Source organism: Eubalaena glacialis, chromosome 3, assembly GCF_028564815.1.
Source record: "Eubalaena glacialis isolate mEubGla1 chromosome 3, mEubGla1.1.hap2.+ XY, whole genome shotgun sequence".
In the NCBI taxonomy this organism is placed as follows: Eukaryota; Metazoa; Chordata; class Mammalia; order Artiodactyla; family Balaenidae; genus Eubalaena; species Eubalaena glacialis.
In genome coordinates this window covers 125,982,609-125,998,634 of record NC_083718.1, presented here as the reverse complement: position 1 = coordinate 125,998,634, position 16,026 = coordinate 125,982,609, and positions in this window count along the sequence as shown.

Sequence of the window (16,026 nt, the reverse complement as noted above, 5' to 3'; positions counted from 1 at the left end):
GAGCCAAGTTTTTAAGCAACTTCAATTTTTTCCCAAAATTAAAATGGAATAATCAGACAGATTGAGTGACAATTATTCCTTTTACTTATCTACTCTCAGTGGAAGCAGCACTGATAACTTCAGTTGTGATCTGTACATAAATGGTGAAATATGTTTGGAAAAATATGTTACATAAAGAAAAATTTGAAATACAACATTTGAATATATAGGAAGTACCAATTTGTTTCATATGAACAGAAAACATTTAGAATAAATGAACTGACACAATGATAATAGATTTTAGTATTTAGTAAAAAGAAGCAACTATAAAATTACTCAAGGATAGGTCATAAATATTTTGCAATATTAAATCTCTTAATATACTTAAAAATCTGCAGATATACCAGAAGTATTTAATAGGGAAATAATAGACATATAAAAGCGTCATAGTCTTGAAAGCATTTCAAAAGAAAAAAAAAAGTCAGGTTCCCAAAGTTAGGTTTATTAATATTCTTTAATGTTCTCTCAAATCAGAAATGCATTAATATAAAAAGTTTATGTTCTTAAAATACTACAAAACTTTTAATAGGAAAGAAATGTTTCCCATGTCACCTACAAATTCTAGAACCAAATTTAACTGTAAATGTTCTGATATAAAGTGTCCTCGTTACTATCAGTTCTCCTATCTGCAAGATAAACTTTTCACTTTAAGGAAGAAAAAAAGTCCATTACTTGGTATTGGTGATCAAAGTCAGAATCATTAATGCCTTGTGTATTTCTTACTGTAATTTGGGTTTTCAATTGTAGAATGTGTTTTTTTTCTGAAAGATAAAGAAGCAGAAAGACTTAAGTCAGCATGCTATTGTGTTTCAGGTGGATAGATTGCATTTAGTTAGAAAGCGAGGAAAGGGAAATGTTGAAGGAAAAGAGAAAACCAAGAGAAACAAAGACAGTGATATGAGACAGGGAGGGAAGGAGGAAGGGTCTGTGGCCTTCATCTAACAGTAGTTAGGTATTTATGTGTTATGTGCAGAGTTCCTTGTAAATACATTCCGTAAAACTACATAACCATACTTTGCTTAGCCTTCCTTCCTTTAGCCAAAACAGGATATATCAGGAGGAGACACTGGGCTCTCTCTAGTGATCTTCTCTCCCCACCCCTCCTCCCCCTCCTCCTCCCCTGCCTCCTCCTCTTTCTCCTCCTTCTTCTTCTCTCTCTCTCTTTCTCTCATTCCGTTCCTCACCCTCCCTCCCTCATTCCCTCATTCTCCTTATCTTTCCTATGGGATATTCCTCAAACTCAGAGATGTACAATTTATAAACAAAACTCTAGAAAAAATGTTATATTTGGAACTAGCTGGCCATGATTACAGGCCCTGTGGTCTTAGTAATATTACCATTATGAATTATTTTTGTCTAAACCTTTAAAAAAACAGCCAAGATATTTTACTTCATTTTTCATCTTGTCATATGCAAAACAAATTTTTGACTTTATCAGAATATCAGCAACACATGGATAAAATTTGCTTCAAGAGTCTAAACAGGGGACTTTCCTGGTGGCGAAGTGGTTAAGAATCCGCCTGCCAATGCAGGGGACACGAGTTCGAGCCCTGGTCCGGGAAGATCCCACATGCTGTGGAGCAACTAAGCCCGTGCGCCACAACTACGGAGCCTGCACTTTAGGGCCTGTGAGCCACACTACTGAGCCCATATGCCACAACTACTGGAGCCCATGCGCCTAGAGCCTGTGCTCTGCAACAAGAGAAGCCACTGCAGTGAGAAGCCCGTGCACCACAACGAAGCGTAGCCCCCGCTCACCGCAACTAGAGAAAGCCCGAACCCAGCAACGAAGACCCAACACAGCCAAAAATAAAAATAAATAAATTTATATATAAAAAAAAGAGTCTAAACAGTTGCAACTGAGTCATTTAAGTAATGGTACTAAAGTTGAGTTCAGATGTTCATTCTGATTTCAAAAACAGTAACAATATAGGAATATATTTACCTGACAACTTTTTATTAGCTCTACTACCAGGCATTCCAATTTTATTATTTACAGAGAAGATTAGAATATTGAGAGTTAGTCTTTATTAATAGATACATAATGTAATCTAAAGTAAAAAGATTGAAACTCTGAAATTGCAAGTTTGTCATTGCTGTCACTTTCATGTTATTCCTTCTTTGAAAATTCATACGGATAAGCAAGAGAGTATATGGAACAAACAAGGTTACAATTATTTGCCTGGACTTCCAAACAAACAACAAACAAATACATAAATTCAATTAAAGTTAAGTTTATTTTAAAAGGTAAAAAGTTAAAGACAACTTCTGATTCCAGAATGAGCCAAGGTCTATAAAATACTTGATGGGTGTAAACTCTCCATTCTATTAACTGTTTCAGGGAGTTGATGTCACAGTTGACAAATTGTTTCTTCCTGAGTATTTAAATGATACCCTTGTGCCCTGAAAGAATTACTGATCCTTTCCAGTTACCGAAACATTAGGAACCCTGGCAAAAGAATTGTCCAAACACAAGCTCAGGAGTCAGGAAATTCGGATTATAGTTTTAACACCATTTCTAAGGCAAATCTATCATACTGAGTAATTCAGTTAAGAGAGAGTATCTCAGTACCTCAGTCCCCTCACTGGAAAAGCAACTGTTTGATATTTTAAAATAATATCCTTCAGTAATTATTGTATAATAATGAGAACCTAAAAAGGATTACACCAGTTTTTTTTAATGATTTTTCTTTAAAGACACTACTGGAGAATTCCCTGTGGACCAGTGGAAACTGCTCTGTCTTTAATATTTTGAAATTTCTGTTCCAAGTGGTGAAAACTGGGTAAATGGCTTTGACTGCTTATACTAGTCTCAAATGGACTGAAAAAAAATTGAACAATTAATATTTTTTCCCATGCTTCCAACAATATCAAAGACCAGGGAATACAAAATTAACCATTTCCCAGGCAGCCTACTTATGCCTACTTATGAAACTTATGATTGGTGCTCTATGGGCAGAAATTTTCCCATTCTGCCTATAGGTATTTATATTCTGAAAGAGCTACTAAATTACCAAGCTATACTCCTTTAACATAGAGTCTTTTTAAAAGTACTACTTGAACACCTTCCAACTAAACTATTTATATGCATACTATATATAGCAGGTATGTACGTGCCTATTTCATTTTAAGCTAAATAAGGAAGTAGCTAGTCTTCTTAATTTACGTATAACAGATTGCCATTTATGAAATGCTGCATTTTAGAAATTAAATTGAGATGTTATAAAGTCAATAGTAATAATAATCTTTCATTCATCTATAGTATTACAGAAGTTGAATTAAAAATACCTTTCTTAGTCCCTGAAACATTTATATATGTGAGAGCTGGTGGAGTTTTTAGCATGTAGTGCTTGATCAAAATTATGCTGTGCCCTACATTTCTGTTACTGGTGGGGATTGGCCGTGGAAGGAAGAGGATGGCGAGGTGATAGGAATTATTACCTCTACAGAAAAGGAAGTGTTAGACTTCAAGCATTAGAATTCTTTCAAATCAAAACAATGTGATAACTGAGAAAATCCTCTGATGCTACATGGTAATTCTTCAGAACAAAAATTTAAATAACCATTGACACAACTAACTGAAAATAGTAAAGACTTTTTCTGTGAGAATTTAAAACAGAAGTATTTGTTTCATAAGTTTGGTCTACATAAGTCAAAGTTGCTATTTAATTGAACTTCAGTTAAGCCGATATTCTTTCACTGAGGAACTATTTATAACACACATTCTCCATGACTAAGAGATTGAAGACTCCGTAAGTCGTTCAATGGAGACTGGGTTTGAGAAAGAGGTGTATAAAGTAATGATATGAATGGGAATAATAAATGGAAAAAAGAATGGTTATATCTTTAGAGAAATATTGCTTAGTGGGGGTAACCAGGCCACACATCAGAGGCTGACGAGCTTAGCCCACTATCCTTTATCACTGGCATACACAATACATACTGTCAGTCACACTTCTACTTATGAACTGGTAATGTGTTACTTTTTTTTTTTTTTTTTTTTTTAAACATCTTTATTGAAGTATAATTGCTTTACAATGGTGTGTTAGCTTCTGCTTTATAACAAAGTGAATCAGTTATACATATACATATGTTCCCATATCTCTTCCCTCTTGCATCTCCCTCCCTCCCACCCTCCCTATCCCACCCCTCTAGGTGGTCACAAAGCACCGAGCTGATCTCCCTGTGCTATGCGGCTGCTTCCCACTAGCTATCTATTTTACATTTGGTAGTGTATATATGTCCATGACACTCTCTCACCCTGTCACATCTCACCCCTCCCCCTCCCCATATCCTCAAGTCCATTCTCTAGTAGGTCTGTGTCTTTATTCCCATCTTGCCACTAGGTTCTTCATGACCTTTTTTTTTTCCCTTAGATTCCATATATATGTGTTAGCATACTGTATTTCTTTTTCTCTTTCTGACTTACTTCACTCTGTATGACAGACTCTAACTCCATCCACCTCATTACAAACACCTCCATTTCATTTCTTTTTATGGCTGAGTAATATTCCATTGTATATATGTGCCACATCTTCTTTATCCATTCATCCGATGATGGACACCTAGGTTGCTTCCATGTCCTGGCTATTGTAAACAGAGCTGCAATGAATATTTTGGTACATGACTCTTTCTGAATTATGGTTTTCTCAGGGTATATGCCCAGTAGTGGGATTGCTGGGTCGTATGGTAGTTCTATTTTTAGTTTTTTAAGGAACCTCCATACTGTTCTCCATAGTGGCTGTATCAATTTACATTCCCACCAACAGTGCAAGAGTGTTCCCTTTTCTCCACACCCTCTCCAGCATTTATTGTTTCTAGATTTTTTGATGATGGCCATTCTGACCGGTGTGAGATGATACCTCATTGTAGTTTTGATTTGCATTTCTCTAATGATTAATGATGTTGAGCATTCTTTCATGTGTCTGTTGGCAATCTGTATCTCTTCTTTGGAGAAATGTCTATTTAGGTCTTCTGCCCATTTTTGGATTGGGTTGTTTGTTTTTTTGTTATTGAGCTGCATGAGCTGCTTGTAAATCTTGGAGATTAATCCTTTGTCCGTTGCTTCATTTGCAAATATTTTCTCCCATTCTGAGGGTTGTCTTTTGGTCTTGTTTATGGTTTCCTTTGCTGTGCAAAAGCTTTTAAGTTTCATTAGGTCCCATTTGTTTATTTGTGTTTTTATTTCCATTTCTCTAGGAGCTGGGTCAAAAAGGATCTTGCTGTGACTTATGTCATACAGTGTTCTGCCTATGTTTTCCTCTAAGAGTTTGATAGTGTCTGGCCTTACACTTAGGTCTTTAATCCATTTTGAGTTTATTTTTGTGTATGGTGTTAGGGAGTGTTCTAATTTCATACTTTTACATGTACCTGTCCAATTTTCCCAGCACCACTTATTGAAGAGGCTGTCTTTTCTCCACTGTATATGCTTGCCTCCTTTATCAAAGATAAGGTGACCATATGTGCGTGGGCTTATCTCTGGGCTTTCTATCCTGTTCCATTGATCTATATTTCTGTTTTTGTGCCAGTACCAAACTGTCTTGATTACTGTAGCTTTGTAATATAGTCTGAAGTCAGGGAGCCTGATTCCTCCAGCTCCATTTTTCGTTCTCAAGATTGCTTTGGCTATTCGGGGTCTTTTGTGTTTCCATACAAATTGTGAAATTTTTTGTTCTAGTTCTGTGAAAAATGCCAGTGGTAGTTTGATAGGGATTGCATTGAATCTGTAGATTGCTTTGGGTAGCAGAGTCATTTTCACAATGTTTATTCTTCCAATCCAAGAACATGGTATATCTCTCCATCTGTTTGTATCATCTTTAATTTCTTTCATCAGTGTCCTATAATTTTCTGCATACAGGTCTTTTGTCTCCTTAGGTAGGTTTATTCCTAGGTATTTTATTCTTTTTGTTGCAATGGTAAACGGGAGTGTTTTCTTAATTTCACTTTCAGATTTTTCATCATTAGTATACAGGAATGCAAGAGATTTCTGTGCATTAATTTTGTATCCTGCTACTTTACCAAATTCATTGATTAGCTCTAGTAGTTTTCTGGTAGCATCTTTTGGATTCTCTATGTATAGTATCATGTCATCTGCAAACAGTGACAGCTTTACTTCTTCTTTTCCGATTTGGATTCCTTTTATTTCTTTTTCGTCTCTGATTGCTGTGGCTAACACTTCCAAAACTATGTTGAATAATAGTGGTGAGAGTGGGCAACCTTGTCTTGTTCCTGATCTTAGTGGAAATGGTTTCAGTTTTTCACCATTGAGGACAATGTTGGCTGTGGGTTTGTCATATACGGCCTTTATTATGTTGAGGAAAGTTCCCTCTATGCCTACTTTCTGCAGGACTTTTATCATAAATGGGTGTTGAATTTTGTCGAAAGCTTTCTCTGCATCTATTGAGATGATCATATGGTTTTTCTCCTTCAATTTGTTAATATGATGTATCACGTTGATTGATTTGCGTATATTGAAGAATCCTTGCATTCCTGGAATAAACCCCACTTGATCATGGTGTATGATCCTTTTAATGTGCTGTTGGATTCTGTTTGCTAGTATTTTGTTGAGGATTTTTGCATCTATGTTCATCAGTGATATTGGCCTGTAGTTTTCTTTCTTTGTGACATCTTTGCCTGGTTTTGGTATCAGGGTGATGGTGGCCTCGTAGAATGAGTTGGGGAGTGTTCCTCCCTCTGCAATATTTTGGAAGAGTTTGAGAAGGATAGGTGTTAGCTCTTCTCTAAATGTTTGATAGAATTCGCCTGTGAAGCCATCTGGTCCTGGGCTTTTGTGTGTTGGAAGATTTTTAATCACAGTTTCAATTTCAGTGCTTGTGATTGGTCTGTTCATATTTTCTATTTCTTCCTGGTTCAGTCTCGGCAGGTTGTGCATTTCTAAGAATCTGTCCATTTCTTCCAGGTTGTCCAGTTTATTAGCATAGAGTTGCTTGTAGTAATCTCTTATGATCGTTTGTATTTCTGCAGTGTCAGTGGTTACTTCTCCTTTTTCATTTCTAATTCTATTAATTTGAGTCTTCTCCTTTTTTCTCTTGATGAGTCTGGCTAATGGTTTATCAATTTTGTTTATCTTCTCAAAGAACCAGCTTTTAGTTTCATTGATTTTTGCTATTGTTTCCTTCATTTCTTTTTCATTTATTTCTGATCTGATCTTTATGATTTCTTTCCTTCTGCTAGCTTTGGGGTTTTTTTGTTCTTCTTTCTCTAATTGCTTTAGGTGCAAGGTTAGGTTGTTTATTCGAGATGTTTCCTGTTTCTTGATGTAGGCTTGTATTGCTATAAACTTCCCTCTTAGAACTGCTTTTGCTGCATCCCATAGGTTTTGGATCGTCGTGTCTCCATTGTCATTTGTTTCTAGGTATTTTTTGATTTCCCCTTTGATTTCTTCAGTGATCACTTCGTTATTAAGTAGTGTATTGTGTAGCCTCCATGTGTTTGTATTTTTTACAGATCTTTTCCTGTAATTGATATCTAGTCTCATAGCGTTGTGGTCGGAAAAGATACTTGATACGATTTCAATTTTTTTAAATTTACCAAGGCTTGATTTGTGACCCAAGATATGACCTATCCTGGAGAATGTTCCATGAGCACTTGAGAAAAATGTGTATTCTGTTGTTTTTGGGTGGAATGTCCTATAAATATCAATTAAGTCCATCTTGTTTAATGTATCATTTAAAGCTTGTGTTTCCTTATTTATTTTCATTTTGGATGATCTGTCCATTGGTGAAAGTGGGGTGTTAAAGTCCCCTACTATGATTGTGTTACTGTCGATTTCCCCTTTTATGGCTGTTAGTATTTGCCTTATGTATTGAGGTGCTCCTATGTTGGGTGCATAAATATTTACAATTGTTATACCTTCCTCTTGGATCGATCCCTTGATCATTATATAGTGTCCGTCTTTGTCTCTTGTAATTGTCTTTATTTTAAAGTCTATTTTGTCTGATATGAGAATTGCTACTCCAGCTTTCTTTTGATTTCCATTTGCATGGAATATCTTTTTCCATCCCCTCACTTTCAGTCTGTATGTGTCTCTAGGTCTGAAGTGGGTCTCTTGTAGACAGCATATATATGGGTCTTGTTTTTGTATCCATTCAGCCAGTCTGTGTCTTTTGGTGGGAGCATTTAATCCATTTACGTTTAAGGTAATTATCGATATGTATGTTCCTATTCCCATTTTCTTAAATGTTTTGGGTTTGTTATTGTAGGTGTTTTCCTTCTCTTGTGTTTCTTGCCTAGAGAAGTTCCTTTAGCATTTGTTGTAAAGCTGGTTTGGTGGTGCTGAACTCTCTCAGCTTTTGCTTGTCTGTAAAGGTTTTAATTTCTCCATCAAATCTGAATGAGATCCTTGCTGGGTAGAGTAATCTTGGTTGTAGGTTTTTCTCCTTCATCACTTTAAGTATATCCTGCCACTCCCTTCTGGCTTGCAGCGTTTCTGCTGAAAGATCAGCTGTTAACCTTATGGGGATGCCCTTGTGTGTTATCTGTTGTTTTTTCCTTGCTGCTTTTAATATGTTTTCTTTATATTTAATTTTTGATAGTTTGATTAATATGTGTCTTGGTGTGTTTCTCCTTGGATTTATCCTGTATGGGACTCTCTGTGCTTCCAGGACTTGATTAACTATTTCCTTTCCCATATTAGGGAAGTTTTCAACTATAATCTCTTCAAATATTTTCTCAGTCCCTTTCTTTTTCTCTTCTTCTTCTGGGACCCCTATAATTCGAATGTTGGTGTGTTTAATGTTGTCCCAGAGGTCTCTGAGACTGTCCTCAGTTCTTTTCATTCTTTTTTCTTTATTCTGCTCTGCAGTAGTTATTTCCACCATTTTATCTTCCAGGTCACTTATCCGTTCTTCTGCCTCAGTTATTCTGCTATTGATCCCATCTAGAGTATTTTTAATTTCATTTATTGTGCTTGTCATCGTTTCTTGGTTCCTCTTTAGTTCTTCTACGTCCTTGTTAAATGTTTCTTGCATTTTGTCTATTCTATTTCCAAGACTTTGGATCATCCTTACTATCATTATTCTGAATTCTTTTTCAGGTAGACTACCTATTTCCTCTTCATTTGTTAGGTCTGGTGTGTTTTGACCCTGCTCCTTCATCTGCTGTGTGTTTTTCTGTCTTCTCATTTTGCTTATCTTACTGTGTTTGGGGTCTCCTTTTCACAGGCTGCAGGTTCGTAGTTCCCGTTGTTTTTGGTATCTGTCCCCAGTGGCTAAGGTTGGTTCAGTGGGTTGTGTAGGTTTCCTGGTGGAGGGAACTAGTGCCTGTGTTCTGGTGGATGAGGCTGGATGTTGTCTTTCTGGTGGGTTCGTCCACGTCTGGTGGTGTGTTTTGGGGTGTCTGTGGCCTTATTATGATTTTAGGCAGCCTCTCTGTTAATGGATGGGGCTGTGTTCCTCTCTTGCTAGTTGTTTGGCATAGGGTGTCCAGCACTGTAGCTTGCTGGTCGTTGAGTGAAGCTGGGTCTTGATGTTGAGATGGAGATCTGTGAGAGATTTTCGCCGTTTGGTATTACGTGGAGCTGGGAGGTCTCTTGTGGACCAGTGTCCTGAAGTTGGCTCTCCCACCTCAGAGGCACAGCCCTGATGCCTGGCTGGAGCACCAAGAGCCTTTCATCCACACGGCTCAGAATAAAAGGGAGAAAAACCAAGTACGTGGGGATTTTCTTGCCTTTTGGGAGGTCTGACGTCTTCTGCCAGCGTTCAGTGGGTGTTCTGTAGGAGCAGTTCCACGTGTAGATGTATTTCTCATGTATCTGTGGGGAGGAAGGTGATCTCCGCGTCTTACTCTTTCGCCATCTTGCCCCTCCCTCGTAATGTGTTACTTTTAATGTAAGCAGGCAGAAGGTATTTGACTTATTTCCTTTCTTGGAGTACAGAGCCAAATATATTATTTCCCATTTGAAAGTGGCCTCTATAACAGGAATTTTATTTTAAAAAGTACATTATATTTGTGTTCATTTATGAGTACAAACAAATCTAATAAATAGCTAAAATCTAAAAATGATCGTCAGTATCTGGAATTTAAAAATCACACCAAAATCCAAATGGAATCTAGACATCCACACAGAAGTGAAACTCTATTGATATTGCTTTGTTAATGAGTGATATATCAGATTAAAGCTATTTCACTTGACACTATATTCTTATTAAACTGAATCTATATTTTTTAGATCCAAAGAAACATACATCCAGAGAAAAACAAATGTTAGGTATTGGAAAGAATACTCAATTTGATGTCAAGAAATGGAGAACTGCTGATGTGGAAGAAATGGCAAGCTGCTGCTGAGAGGGTTCATGTATTACCTCAGTTAACATGATCTTACTGAAATTTGGGGGCTATAAAACAAAATATAATAATCAAGAAACTTGCAGAAGTTTGTTGAATTACTAAATCTTGTAATCATTCATTTACCGTAATTATTAGTCAGTGTTTAAGTTAAATAAATGTTCTTTGCAAATTTAAACATTATATATTATTGTTTTGTTTTTAATATGAAAGTTTACTCCTTTTCCATTTCCTGAAGTAAAGCTGTTAAATACCCTTTACCAAATAATTTATACATACAATTTGTCTTGAAATAAAAGTACAGTAGTGCAATGATACAAATTAGTATCACTAAAGCTTTTAATTAAAGCCTAAAATATATGTGTCACTGTTAAAGAAATTACAATTTCAAGAGCCTTAAAAAGAAAAGCTATTTGTTAAGGGGTCCTGAGGCAATTGTGCTTTTGAAGGTAACTCCTAAAACAACTCCAGTCTGGTATTTTGTTTTTATTCTATTTAGCCTTTGAATCTTGCTTTCATGGACATTTTCTCTATTTGTGCAAGAAAGCACCAAGAATGCATCTGCCTGGAAGGGAGGACCCTTTGCAAAAAATTTAGGAAAAAAACAGGGGTTCAGATGAAAATGTGGAGAGTTGCCCCAGAAACTCTGGTAGTAATTCCAAAAAGACATTTTTATAAAGAACCTTAAGGGATTTATCTGGAGGGATTTCATACATTAAACTGCAGTATAAAAGGAATGATTTTGTATGGACTCATTAGGCGTGCAGGGTAACCGGCAGTATTAATAGGGGCGTTATGCTGTAAGAACCTGCAGGTAGTGGATGAACAGCTGGGGAACGGTTTGACTCACAGATGCTTCCATGTTGGTAGAAGGCCTGTGGTGAAATTCATGGATGTTTTACAAATAACAAATCCATTGCCATTCCAGCTGTGCATTCTCAAGCTGCAGGTAATAGTGGAGGGTCCTTATGCCCCCAGAACTAAAACAGAATTGCTTGTATAACACAGAGCCCTTACGGGATAATAACTCTTCCTCAAGAGTCAGATCATTCATCTGTCAATATTGAAAGCCAAGGTTCTTATTTAACATCACAGTGAACTGGCAAACTACCTGGGAAGCAAATAGGAACCTTTCTTTCACTTAAATTTCTGCTTTACCCTCCATATTTATCAGGTTAGTCTCCTGAATATTTAAATATGCAGAGGTCTGCAGTCATCTTTAGCCTCATCCCTTGGCAATTTGTTAAGGCTTAGGGTCTCAGTATAGATTTTCTTCACTGAATAAAGCTGTGAGGAAACGTGGACTCTGCCAGTTAAGTGAGTCCAGCAAGAAATAACCAGGCAGTATGAAAACCATTATGATGTTAAGGTTCTGGCGGCAATTCTGAATTATTCATCACCCTTCCTCCCTCTACCTAGCCAACATATGGTGCTGTCTGGGTGCTACTTTTATTGAAAACCTTAAAATACAAGGCTTGCTTTGGTCTTTTTCATCTTTTACAAATATCTATGTTAGTTTTAAAAATATGCTCAGTTCATAATCAAAAATATAAGGTATCTCATTGCTATTTGTCATTAAGAAATTTCTGATGATTTCTTTGTAATGAAGGCAAAAAAAAAAAAAAAAAAAGGATGAGTTGGACCTCCGGCCTGGTTGGGTTGAGTCAGTGACTTGTAAAGGAAAATTCTGCAAAATATTGTTAATTTTAAAAGACTGTAAAGCGTGCTAAAGTTTGTGTTCCCTCTCATAAAGGATATTAAAATTTAATAAAAATTATAAAGGTGATGATGGTTTTTAAAGGTTATGAATAATCTTAAAAGCATATCTTATTGTTTCCTGCAATTGAACTTGCAAAAAAAATTATTTCTTTTTGAAACATTTGTTGTTTGTTTTTACCCATGTACTCACAGGTGCATTAATCAATGAATGTTATTACATGTATCCAGGAAGGCAATTCAATCATTTGAGGGTGACTTATTTTACCTGAGGTTAATTTGTAGGCAGCTCTGGAGCTATATGGCTTTAAGAAGTTACTGAAGGTGACAAAATGAAAGTTAACAGCTTTAGCCCTGTATTACTATATATTACATGGCTGAAATTGAACAAAGTAGAAATAAGAGGCCATTGCAATCCCCAAGATGGACTTGGCTTGAAGCATGTCAGTGTGCTTTGGGTTTTAGTGTCACCACTGGAGGCTATTTTTATGCAAGCAAATCACAGGAAGCCTGTGAAACTAAAACATATGGGTAAAATGATTTTCCTGGAAGCAGTTGTTTGTTATTGGCTGTGTCTAGCAAGTAATTATGCATTAGCATTTAAAAGTGCAAACACTTCACTGATTCCAAGATTGTATATAATTTGTGTCTCACTGTTACTTTGTAATTATTCCCCTTTTACAGTTGAAGACATTGTGGTCCAGAAGAGTTAAGTGGTTACCAAATGATGAGATGAGTCACTTCTAGCCAATTCACAGAGGGAGACCCAATTAAGTTAGTTTTTCCTTCTCAGACATAGAAATAGGGAGATTAATGTGCAGGTCATTGCAATGATCCAACTAGAACTAATGGGAACTTGAGCAAAGAGTGTGTTGCAGAAGACAAAAGATAGTGCAGAGATAAAAATCAAGCTTCAGTGACTGATTGGATCAGGGAGTAGAATGAAAATGACTCTGACATTTCAAGTCATTTGCTGTGATAATAACAATGTAGGGAACAATTTTTTTTTTTTAATTAACTATTTTACTTTGAGATGAATTTAAATTTACAGAGGAGTTGCAAACTTAGTACAAAGAGTTTCTGTATTCCCTTCACCTAACTTCCCCTAGTTAACATCTTACCTAACCATAGTGAAGTTATCAAAATTAAGAAATTTACATTGTTCCAAACCTACTAGCTAAACTATAAATGCTATTCACAAATGTACATAAGTGATAATCAGTTTTACTTATTTGAATAAGTATCTCTCCATCCCCACTTCATTATTTTTGTTTGCATTTCAATAAAACACTAAGGAATGCTGAACAGACTCTAGACATAAGCCATCAGTCTACTAATGATTGGATCTTTTGGGGGAACACTCCATTTTTGAAATCTTATTTAACCTTTTAAAGGAGGCAATCTCCTGGCAAGGTGTAACACTAGGCTGTTGGGTGTGTCTGCTCACCTTCCCACTGTGCCCCACTGACACTGCTCCCACACTCACGGGAGCGGTCATTATGGAGAGGACACCAGTGTGACTCATTTTTTGATCTTGTACTTTGATGTACTCCAGTTTATTACATTTGACTGCACGTCAGCAATGTTGGATACTGTGACCACTTTTGCTCAACTCAAAGCCATCTTTTCAAAAAGTTTGATAATTATTTTAAAAGATTTATTTCAGGCTTCTGCTTCCAGCCTGAAATAAATGGATGGAGTAACAGTGACTAAGTTTACCTTTCTGCATGAAATGCCCCAAAACTGGATAAAATATATGAAACGCTGGTTTTCAAGATACTACATTTCAGGAGAAGTGTTGTTCCACCCCAAATCCCTGCCCACAGAAGCCAGTTCCAGTAGGCACAGCAGGGCGCCGATCAACCTGTCTAGCAGATGCACGTGCCACGCCCATTCCTCCACCAGGATAATATCAGTGTGGTTTAGGGGCCAGCTAGCCTCCATGCCACACCCAGAAGCAAAGAGATGTAAAGAGGCAGTGCAGGTATGGCTGATTATCACTAGAATTCACATCCCCTTCCTCCATGGTGGTGGGGAGATGAGTTTCTACCCCACCTTACATCAGTAAAATAAAACAAGGTGGTACAAGTAAGTGTTAGTGAGTATTTCACTTCCTTCCCACCCCTCGTGTCTCGGAAACCCAGTGGGGAGCTGAACTTCCTATCCACCCGGCAGCAATGAGACTGAATAAGCTGTTTGGAGCAAGGCCGACCACACTCCTGTTTCTGCACACAGCTCCTCCATTGTCAGCATGGGTTGCAGATTTAGTGGGCTTCTGAGCACCTACCGCAGGAGGCACAAGGAGATGATGGGAACGGGATTGGTTGACATGCTGCTCGCCCCACCTCCCTCCTCCTGGTGTCTGGGGACCCCAGTGGAGAGCTAAGCTTCCGACTCCAGCCTGCAGCAATAAGGCAGTTTGGGCTTGAGTCCGTCACTTTCCACCTTCTTGGGGGCAGCAAGATCAATGCAAAGCTGATCTTACCAACCACCCCCCCTTCAGAGGTAATGAGGTGGGGTGAATAGGTGCCCTATTTTTCATGGGGAGGTGTCATCAGGGTCAGGGAGAAGCTGATCTTCCACCCCAGCTGTCTGCAATTCAGTAGTGTGAGTCAGTGCCCATGAGTGTGGGAGCAGTGTCAGCGGGGCACGGTGCGAAGGTGAACGGACACACCCAACAGCCTAGTGTTACACCTTCCCAGGGGACTGCCTCCTTTTAAAAGTTTAATAACATTGAGAGTCTCATAACATAATGTCAACTCTATGTAGAAACAGGAAAATCACAACATGAGAAAATATAATCAACAGATGCCAACATCAAGATGCATCAGATGTTGATTTTATCTGACAAGATTTTTAAAGCAGCCATCCAAAAATGCTTCAACAAGCAATTACAAATTCTTCTGAGCAAATGAAAAAATTGAAAAATATCAGCAAAGAAATAGAAGTTGTAAAAAAGGACCAAATAGAAATTATAGAACTGAAAAATCCAATAACTGAAAAATGTCACTGAATAGTTTCAACACTAGAATGAAGATGACAGGGATAGAATCAGTGAATTTAAAGACAGATCAATGGAATTTACCTAATCTCAACAAAAGAAAGCAAATAGACTTAAAAAAAATGACATGTAGACAGATGAATGGATAAAGAAGATGTGGCACATATATACAATGGAATATTACTCAGCCATAAAAAGAAACAAAATTGAGTTATTTGTAGTGAGGTGGATGGACCTAGAGTCTGTCATACAGAGTGAAGTAAGTCAGAAAGAGAAAACCAAATACCGTATGCTAACACATATATACGGAATCTAAGAAAAAAAAAAAAGTCATGAAGAACCTAGAGGCAAGACGGAAATAAAGACACAGACTTACTAGAGAATGAACTTGAGGATATGGGGAGGGGGAAGGGTAAGCTGTGACAAAATGAGAGAGTGGCATGGACATATATATACACTACCAAACGTAAAATAGATAGCTAGTGGGAAGCAGCCGCATAGCACAGGGAGATCAGCTCAGTGCTTTGTGACCACCTAGAGGGGTGGGATCGGGAGGGTGGGAGGGAGGGAGACGCAAGAGGGAAGAGGTATGGGAACATACGTATAACTGATTCACTTTGTTATAAAGCAGAAACTAACACACTATTGTAAAGCAATTATACTCCAATAAAGTTAAAAAAAAAATGACATGTAGGACAATAACAAAGAGCTAATATCCATATCACTGTAGTCAGAGAGAAGAAGAGAGTACTTGAAGTATTTGAAAAAGTGTTTGAATGAATAATAGCTAAAAATCTTCCCAAATTTGAGGAAAGACATAAACCTGCAGTTTCAAAAAATTGAGCAAAACCCCAAATGGACAAATTCAAATAGATCCATGCCAATACACATAATCAAACTTCTGAAAACTAAGAACAAGAACAACAACAAATATATATATAAAGCAACCATAGAGAAATGACACA